The following is a 9,668-nucleotide window of genomic DNA, read 5'->3' as shown; positions in this document are numbered from 1 at the left end:
CTGGAGAGAGAAAGGAGACAATGGATGTGGAGCCCCGAGTGCCCAAAATGTTTGCAGGGTTGTACCAGCTTACTCTGAAGCCCTGAGGACAGAAAGGTCAGTGACATGGGACAGGACGAGACCTGGGTTTGATGTGTGCAGTGGTGGGGATGCAGTGAGAACCTGCTGGGAAGATACATGGAAAACCCTTGTCCCAAATCCCCACTGGCACAAGGGAGGAGGTTCAGATCAAACCTCCCTGGTTGGGAACAGACAGCCCCGGAGGTCCACACTCCCACACTGCTGCAGTCTGGGCACAACAGGTTAACATCATTTTCTGTCCCTCTTTCTCCTCACTACCCTCCAAACCAACAACTTTCTCCAGATAAGACCATGATCATGAGAGTTTTCCTTTATCCTGGGGAAGGAAGAGCAGGCAGGCAGAGCGAGGCATCCTCCTGCCCTCCCCCTGCCCTTGCCCATCCTCATCCTCGCTGATTTCGGGGAGGTGCCACCGCTCTGCTGTCCTGCATCACCGGATCCTTCCTGCATGGGCTGACTCATCCCTCCCTGTGCTCAGCCGACACATTCAGATGCAAAGTGACTCTTTCTGCCGATTACATTCCAACTCTTTTCCCTGAGCAGTTTTTCCTCCGTTCCAGTTCCTCTTCCCCAAGCCTCAGGGTTTCAAAGGAGGCCTYTCAGGTGGATTTTAGGGTCACATCCCACTCCCCCGAGGAACCGGGAGGAGTTGCTAGGCAGCAGTTCTCCCTGGCTGGCTCTRCAATGCTTTATGCAGTGATTTACRAGGCCCTGGAGGAGCCAGCAGCACTGAAATGCATCAGTTTCTCATTCCCTACCAGCCCTGCGTTATTAAAACCCACCTTTATATGCAAATGCCACAGAAGACATCAAGGCCATGAGCTCGGGCMAGAAAAAGGCATTAAGAAAGGAAAAAGGGAGGGCTGGGGAGAGCAAGAAGGGTTGTCCGGGAGAGAGGAGAACAGCCGGGAAACCAAGCAAAGGAAAGAGCAGCGAAGATGATGATGGAGGGCAGTAATCCCAAGGCACGCCCCTGAAACCCGGCCAGAAACTCGGCCATTCCCGATTTAATCCACCTCTCCYTCCACCATGAGCGCTGCTCACAGCAGGAGCTGCACAGGGAGGTGGGGGATGAATCCCGGGGGATGGACAGGAATCCTGCCTGAGCCAGGGGAGGCCATCCCACACTGGGGTGCTCCGAGCTGTGCCAACAGGGCCTGGCAAGGTTCACCTGCCCCAGGGAGAGATAATGAAGGTCCCCTCACTGGGAGATGTGGCAGAGACCATCGAGGGAAGGGATTAAATGCCACGTGGGGGAGGAAGRAGGGGGAATTATTTCACCTCAGGGAAGAAATAATAATGGGAAGATGCTCTTTACCAACTTGGCACAACAGGAATTCACTGCAGGGTGCCAGAGGGGTGAATTTGGGCTCCAGGACTGTGACTTCAGCTTGGGAGTGGGGACTTAGGGCAGAGCCGTGAGTGAAATCCAAACCACTCACATCTCCTGCACCCATGGGATACTGGGGACAGAGCTTCCATGGGAACCACTCTGCCAGCAGGGATTTCTGCAGCACCTGGGCCAGGACAAGCACTAAGGGACCCTTGGTGGGATGCAGAGCCCTGGGCCATGTCCTGTTTAAGGCGGCCAGGAAAGTTGAACCTCTCCTGCAGCTCCGAGGCAGCTCAGAGGAGCCTGGCACAGCCCTTACTGCTGTGTCAGTGAAAAAATCGGCCCCACAAGGACAGGGATGGCTTAGAGGGCTCTTCCCGGCAAAAACCCTTCGAAAGGGGGCGCTGCCAGCAGAGCCATGGGGCTGCTCCGCACAGCTCGTGTCACCAACGCCATCAAGTGACTTCAGCATGCAAAGGGAGAGCASTGGAGAGGCTGGAGTGAGGGAGAGCAGTGCGAAGGCTGGAATCTCTCTCCTGTGCCTCACAAGAGCTCAGGAGCGGCCCCTTGCCTGCTCCCCATCCCGCCTTAGCTGCTCCAGGACATGCAGTCRGTCACAGGGTGGGACTGTGACTGATGGCACCTGGCAGGACCCTGCATCCCAAAACAATTATCTACAGCTTGATGCTGCACGGGGCATCCCYACACCCACCCATCCTCAGCATGGCCCTCACTGCCACCGAACGTGTCCTGCCTCCCGCACAGGACAGGTGTGGGGCCATCCCACAGACCTGGCCAGGTGCCTCCCRACCTCACACTGCATCTGGCATTGCAGGAAAAAGGGAAACCACTGGTTAACACTTTTCACACCAGGAAAAAGGGAAACTAACTKGTTAAACACTGGTTAGCCCTCAAAATATGCCTGTAATCTCAACAGCCAGGGAGCAGCTCAGGGCTGGGGACAGACACTGCCCCTTGGCCAGCCGYGCTCTGCACCTGGCACACCAGGCTGGATCGACTTTTTTCCCCTCTTCCTTTGTAAGCGCTCTTTCCTTGACAATGCCCTGCTCTTCCTGGCCACGGAACAGAGAGAGACACGGAAATGTGATCACCCCACTTCAGGCAAAACCCTCGGCCAATTCCTGTGCCCGACTGACGGGGAAGGCGCTGATGCTGCTGCGACGTCTGTGGATGGTCCCGGTGACGCGCGGAGAGCGCAGCGCTGCGAGCCAGAGCACAGGCTCCAGCCCCTCCGCAGGACTGCAGCAGCCTGCCCCAGCACTCGGAAGAGGCTGGGACTGGCTTTGGGGGGATGGCAAAAGGTGTTAATGTGCCTGGAAATGGGGGTGGTGCCTGGAGCGCTGCCCGGAGCTCCCTGGGTGTCCGTCTGTGTCTGTAAGCACTGATATGCCCTCAAAAAATCTGTCTGAGCACGTGGAGTAAAGACAGGGGCAGACTCATGCTACTCTGAGGTGTGTTTTCATGCCTTGAATAGGAAAATAGAGCAAACTGTGAGCACACAGCCTGGCTTGTGCCAGCACCCRGCTCCCAGGAGAGGGTTGGGGGTCMSGGCTRTACCAMACYACAGRGTCTGTGCCATCYGCAGCCGAGAACAGGACAGGGAGAGCCAAAGCAGGAGCTGCTGGAAAGGCTGCTGGCATTCTCCAGGCTGGGCTGGGGGACCCTGGGGACACACACAGCTGGCAGAAGGACCCTCACYGCCCCGCTGGGCAGTGTCTGCAGCTCAGAGGAGGTGCTGATGAAGATGGAGATGCTTTCCAGGGGAGGMATCATGCCCAGGTTGGCCACAAAAACAATCCTCTCCAGGTCCTCATCCATCATGATCCTTCCTGCACAGAGARGATCATGCCAGGTGTTGCAACCATGGAAAATGCTCCAGGGCCCCAGCCAGCCCTGCTGCCTGAAGGGCAGATACCAGGGCTATTCCTTTGGCTGCTTCAGCCCCCAGGACAGGAGGTAGCCGTGTGAAGCCCAGCCCTGGTGCCACACCTTGTGTCAGATGCATTTTTGGGCTGCTGAATCGCTGCCCCACCCTGCTGTAACCTCTGACCGGCCCCAAACGGGTTCCCTTGGAGATTTCGCCTCCAGGTCCAAACCAGACCTGGGGCACATCCCCACTGTTGGGAGGATGCCCGGTTTTCTGCAGCTGGGTAAAATATTGCTTCCACGTCGTCTGTCTCAATCAACACTGACATCCAGTGGCTCGCCGGATGACGACAGTCGGAGCGCCCTGCGGAGACGGACGGGTGGACAGACCTGGCCAAGGATGCCTGTTGCACCACAGCTGTCCATCAGCACTCCCAGGCAATCACCACGGGGAGGCAAACTCCCCCATTTGCAAATCCAAGACAGGAGAAGTCCTGTGTTTCCCAAACTTCCAGGGCTTTCAAGTAGAGTCACACTTGGGAATCCTCCCTGKTTTTCAGGGGCAGCAGGACTCAGGGAGCAGATGTGGACACACTGCTGAGGGACCCCTGACTTCACCTGCCTGACCCACATCACYGCAGACCATGACTAAGACATGCAGGACCCCTCCACCCACTTTCTCCCAAAGCATGAGGCTCAAACCTGGCATGGGAACTGGGATCAAGCCCCAGAATAATGAGGAAATTATGTTTGAAAGAGCACAGGCAGCASTGTCCTGACTGGAAGATTCATGGATCCACCGTGGCAGACCTGTGGGATACTCTCAGGAAAAGCCACAGGAACGGTTCTCCCATCTCCAGCTTCCCCTTGCCTCAAACTCTGCAAGCAGAGTATCCCACTTGATGGAAAACCAGGCAAACAGCCAATGCAGGCCTTCCAAAAGGTGACAACATGGCCCCCCACTGCCACAGCAGTGACAAGGATTGCTGGCCCCAAGGATACCCTGAGGCCTCAGAAATTGGGATTGGGGAAAGGTTGGGAAGCAGCTGCTCCTGCCAGAGCCCCATGGAAGCAGCCGGGTCCCCCTTCCTAAGGTGACAGTGCCAGGCTGGGGCATGAATGACAGCCCTGGCAGAGACAGATTTTGGGGACTGTCAGCCATAGCCCTGGCAGGTGTCTTGGACCACCAGCCTGGCCCCAGAGTTGGGTCTTAAAGACCTGGATTCATGTCCTAAGCCACTTCCTGGAGCTGTCAATCAATTAATCACACACTTCTATCACAGGGTTTAGTTAACCCCCACCTTGCCAGGCTCACAGCTACGGGGAGATCCCTGGGCTGAGCCAGAGAGAGGGTGTTGGCCCAGACACCCCTCAGCTGGGCTAAACCTGCTTCCTGCTCGGGATGCATCTGGATCCAAGGAGACACACRGGGCCCCCAGGAGCAGCACAGCCCTTCTCCATCCACCCCTGTCCTGCCCTGCCCCAGCCAKTGTGGTGGATTCCAGCCAGGTCTCAGTGGTTTGACCCTTAACAGGGGGATCAGCCCCTCCTCACCCTGCCAAGGTCACTCCTCTTTCCCCAAACAGTGTGTCCACAGATGGGTTATCCCACCTGGCTGCCCAGGACAGCTAGAGCCCGTCACCCCCAGCATCATCCCCCCATCCATCCCTGTCCTCTGCCTGCAAGGACACAAAGACAGTCATTGCTAATGTCTGCACAATTTTTGGGGAGGGATGGGATGTTCCGGGACTCACCRCCCAGCTGGGAAAAGGCAAGGCTGGGAAGCAGCAGCTTGCAAAGTGTGGGCTTGTGCCTGCAGAAATATTATGACAGGGATCTCTTCAGTGAGCGGCTTTGTGCTGGGATCGTGCACAGCCTTGGGAAGTGACACACACACACACCCCTCACACCCACCCCTGCGGAGCTAAAAAGGTGCAGGAGCAACTGGAGAGTAGCCACTGCTTTTCTTACCTTTCCTGGCAGAGAGGAGGAGGAGAAGGAAGAAGGGGATGGGGGGGTTGGAGCAACTTCACCCACTCTTCCAGCCCCTCTGCGGCTGGGCTGGGGGGGCAGGAGGGGCAGGAGGAATCCCGAAGGCGACAGGCACGGCTGCGGAGCGCTTTTGTCTCTGGAACACAGGGAGAGAGGGAGATGAGGAGAGAGGGAAAGGGAGGGAGAGAGGGAGAGGAGCAAGCGCCGGGGCTTGGGGTGGGGGAGCGCTGCACCACCAGCCACCTCAGCAACCGGTGGCATCACCCCCCGGACCCTCCCCACCGGGCAGCGGGGCTGGGAGAAGCCGGGGGAGCCGGGGGGCTGAGGAAGGGTCTTACCGAACGGGCTGCAGCAACATGTGCCCCGGCGGGGAGGCTCTGCCCGGAGCCGGGAGGGTGTCTGGCTCCCCGGGAAGGGGGGCTTCTGCATCCCCAGGGTGTGTCTCTCGCCCCGCACCGCTGACCCAAAGTGTCCGGAGCTGTCTGGGTGGCCATCACCATCATCACCCAGTGGAGCCATTTGTTTTGGCASGGAGGTAACCATGACAATCCCCCCGAACGCCCCGGCGGCTCCCCCTCCCCTCGCTCCCCTCCTGCGCCCGGGGGCTGYAGGGGAGGGAAAAGGCGAGGGATGAAGCCTACCCGGGCCAAGGAGATGCCCCCAAGCTGGGCAGGCTGGTGGAAAAAGGGGGCTGCGAACTCCCCTTCCCCATCCCCACGATTTGCCTCCCCGGAATTTTCCGCAGCAGCTGCTGGGAGGGGAAGAACCCACCGCATTCACGTCTGTCCTCCCCTTCCTCTTTTARAGGAAGGAAAGCACCTTAAAGCCCAGCAAAATCAGGATGCATCACCCCCTCCGGCCTCCTCTGCAGCCCTGGGCTGGATTATTCCCCCCTTGCTGCTGTCCCCATTCCCACCTCAGCTCACCCTCCCCAGGAACACCCAAAGCCCCTCAACCACAGCCCCCACCCATGGGGGTCTAGAAGGACCCATGGGAGCAGTGCTGTCACAGAGGGATGTCCTTGGTGGGATACAGTCCCTGCCCTGAGCAACTGAAACCCAGGAAAAACAACTCGTGGAAAGGGGAAACTGAGGCAGCTGGAGGGGAATAGACTTGGACATTGTCCCAAAGCAGAGCTGGAAACCAAGCCTGGGTCAGAGCACAGAGAGGGTAAAGGTCCTCCTTCTCCCCCTGGGCTACAAGGACACATCCATGCCGTAGGATCAGGATGACCAGTGCATCCCTAATGACTCATCTTGTTCCCCAAGAATGATGTGCTTTAGGGGAAATGGCAACAACCTCCACAAACAACGGCCTGTTAAAGAATTTTTTTCCCTAAGCCCAGCTCCCAGGGCTGACTTCAGCCCTGAACCTCCAGAATTTATGGTTCTTGCCAGACAGCTAAGTCAGCCATGGAGAAACTACATCCYGTGTCTCCAATGCTTGTAAATATTGGTTTACCACAGCTTGTGGCTTCCAGGAAGAAAATAACATATGTCAGGAAGAAATCCTGGGATTCAAACCAACAAATGTGATAGCAGCAGGGTATTTGTTTAGAAAACAAAGCAGCATCTGACATGGTGGATGCKGCAGGTGTGAGACATGAGGAGGACACACAGAGTTGTCTTGGGGGGAGTTAATAGTGCTGGTGGTGAAGCTGTATCACCACGGGCATCAAAGGTCTTCAAAAGCTGCCCAGAACAGCTCACAGGAGTCTTCAACTGGTGTTTTCTCCTCCTCATCTTCTCTAGGTTGGCTTTGCCCAGGACACCCCACCACCAATGAGGGTCAGCCCCTCCCAGAGAGCAGCAGTGGGGAACTGGATAGGTATAAATGAGACAAAACTGGGGAGGGGACAAGCTAAAAATAGCATTTGAGGTCACCTAAATGCCATCTCTAGGCTTGTGGCTTTAKCCACGTGGGGCCAGGCAACAGCAGCATCTCTAACCACCACAGAGGAGTATTTCCAGTCCTGGTTCATGCCTGGACCAGTCTGGGTGGGTTGTGGGACTGGCCAAGCACAGGACAGGCTTTACAGGCTCATTATCCAGTGCACGAGTGCGGTGCTCTTGTGCTGGGAGATTTAGACAGGGTCAAAACTGAAAAAAAAGAATAGGAAAAAACCTAGTACTAAATCTAATCTCCTGCTGGAGGGACAGCAAGGAGCACTTCCCATGATCTCCATGTGTGCTCTGTATGTAAATGCCATTTTCCTCAGCCTRGAATGCTATGAAGAAATAAATAATCACCCTGTTGGGAGATGGTGATGATAAAAGTGATGACATGGGACAGGGCAGGGACTGCATCCTCCTCTTTGTCCTCCTCCTCTTCCTCCTCTTTTTCTTCCTCTTCTTCTTCCTCCTCTCCTTCCTCCTCACAGCAGGTTTGTGTGTGGGCAAGGAAGACTCTGACCTGTTTGGTGTGTAAGGACCACAGATAATTCCAATGAAATTCCACCGTGCAACCACCACYGTCGTGAGATGTCTCATTCCAGCACAGCCAAAGTCTGCTGGTGAGGGGAATTAAATATTTATTCAAATTGATCTGAATATTTATCTCATATTTAAATGAATAAATTTGCAATTATATGAAAGAAGAGTCTCCAGCAAAATCAAGGACCACGCACAGAACCCACAGGAAAYGCAGACCTCCAGAGAGTGATGAGAAAAGTCCTCATGGACAGACAGAGAAACACCCACCACAGTCACACCTCACTGACAGGTTTCACAGCCCTAAAAACCCCAAGGAATTAATGCAGACAAGGTCAAGGAGCAGAAAGGAGGAATTGGAAGGATCTGCCCCCAGCCAATCTTGACTGACCACAGTTGTCCTCTTCTCAGTGCCTCTGTTTTCCTCTCTCTAAAATGGGACTAATCCCAATTAAATATGTTTATGGGAGGTGTGTCTGCAAGAAAACATTAAATTGGGAAGCACAAGCCTGTCAGCCTCTGGGACTTCCCACATTCATCTTTATTTTTACCCTAATTAGCTAATTAATGTCTCAGACTTGCCTTTGGCTGCCTGCTCYGCTCCCATTGAAAATCTCCTCGCGTTCAGCTCCTGTATTCAGCATCCTCCTGTTGCCATGGGAAAAAGAAAAGCCATGATGTCACCTCCATAAATAAAACTGCCAGACCCCAAAGTTCACCTGTGGGGCAGGAGAGGAATCCCCACAGACTGAAGGACATGGGGCTGCCACCTCCAGGCAGGAAACTGAATTAGATGGAAAAGCATCAGATGACAATATTTGATAATGATTTTTTTTGTTGGTTTTTTTTAAGGAAAAAAAACAACCACAGTTGGTGTGAAGAGCAATAGTGAAGGGTCCAACCCTGCCTGGGGTGAGATTTCTCAGCACAAGAGAAGTAACAGCTCAGATGGAAGTTTCAGGCTGCAGGGAGAACATGAAGTATCTCCACTAAAGGGGAGAGGGAGTAYTGGGGAATAACCCTTGGTTTGGGAACTCGTGGCTGATGCCTGCAGGCTTGGCCATTTCATTGGTCCTGCTGCGTGGAATAAAAACAGAAATTCAGACCCTCCTCTAGAGCTGCTCCTCCAAACAAGGCTCAAGGAAAGGAATGGCAGCCCAGCGAGGAAATCCCACAGGTTCTTCCCACACTTCTTTCCTTCCTACTTTCCCTTTTACTCCTGTTTATTCCAGGACCCTTAGAAAACAGGTTTGATATCGGGTCCAAGCTGGCTGCTGCCTTACAGCAGGAGACAGGACGGAAATGACTCTTCAGCTCCTGCCACTTCTACACTTCCGTGACTCATCCCACAACCTTGTTTTCACCTCCATGCCTGTTCCAGAGATGGAACAGCAGTACCCTTACAAATGTCACAGTGTCCGTGTGATTGTCCCCAGCCCCGGCTCCCAAAGGGGTCCATTCCATRGGGAACAGCAGCTCCTGCCTCACCCCATATGGTACCCCATATGGTGTGGGGCTGGGGCTGTGCCCCTGGCTGGTTCGGGGCTGGGGGTCAGTCCCTGCCATGCCATTGGGAGTGGGGTCTGCCCCCATAACCAACATCATACAGGGACTGAGCCCCACACCACGTGACGCATAGACTGACCCCCAGACCCCACATCATACAGGGGTCCTGATCTCAGCCCCACAGCAGTCAGGGTACCAGGCCTTGGACCCCAGGCTCCCTCAACATATAGGATACCTGACCCCCAGCCCCACAGAGCGCACAGAGCTCACAGCCCCACAGAGCACACAGGGATCACAGCCCCACAGAGCACACAGAGCTCACAGCCCCACAGGGCTCACAGTCCACACCACTCAGGGATCACAGTCCCACACAGGGATCACAGTCCCACACAGGGATCACAGTCCCACACCACACAGGGATCACAGTCCCACACCACACA

Source organism: Malurus melanocephalus, unplaced genomic scaffold (assembly GCF_030028575.1).
Source record: "Malurus melanocephalus ecotype Western Australia unplaced genomic scaffold, MMel_1.1 scaffold_822, whole genome shotgun sequence".
NCBI classification, from domain to species: Eukaryota; Metazoa; Chordata; class Aves; order Passeriformes; family Maluridae; genus Malurus; species Malurus melanocephalus.
This window is presented reverse-complemented; position numbering follows the sequence as displayed.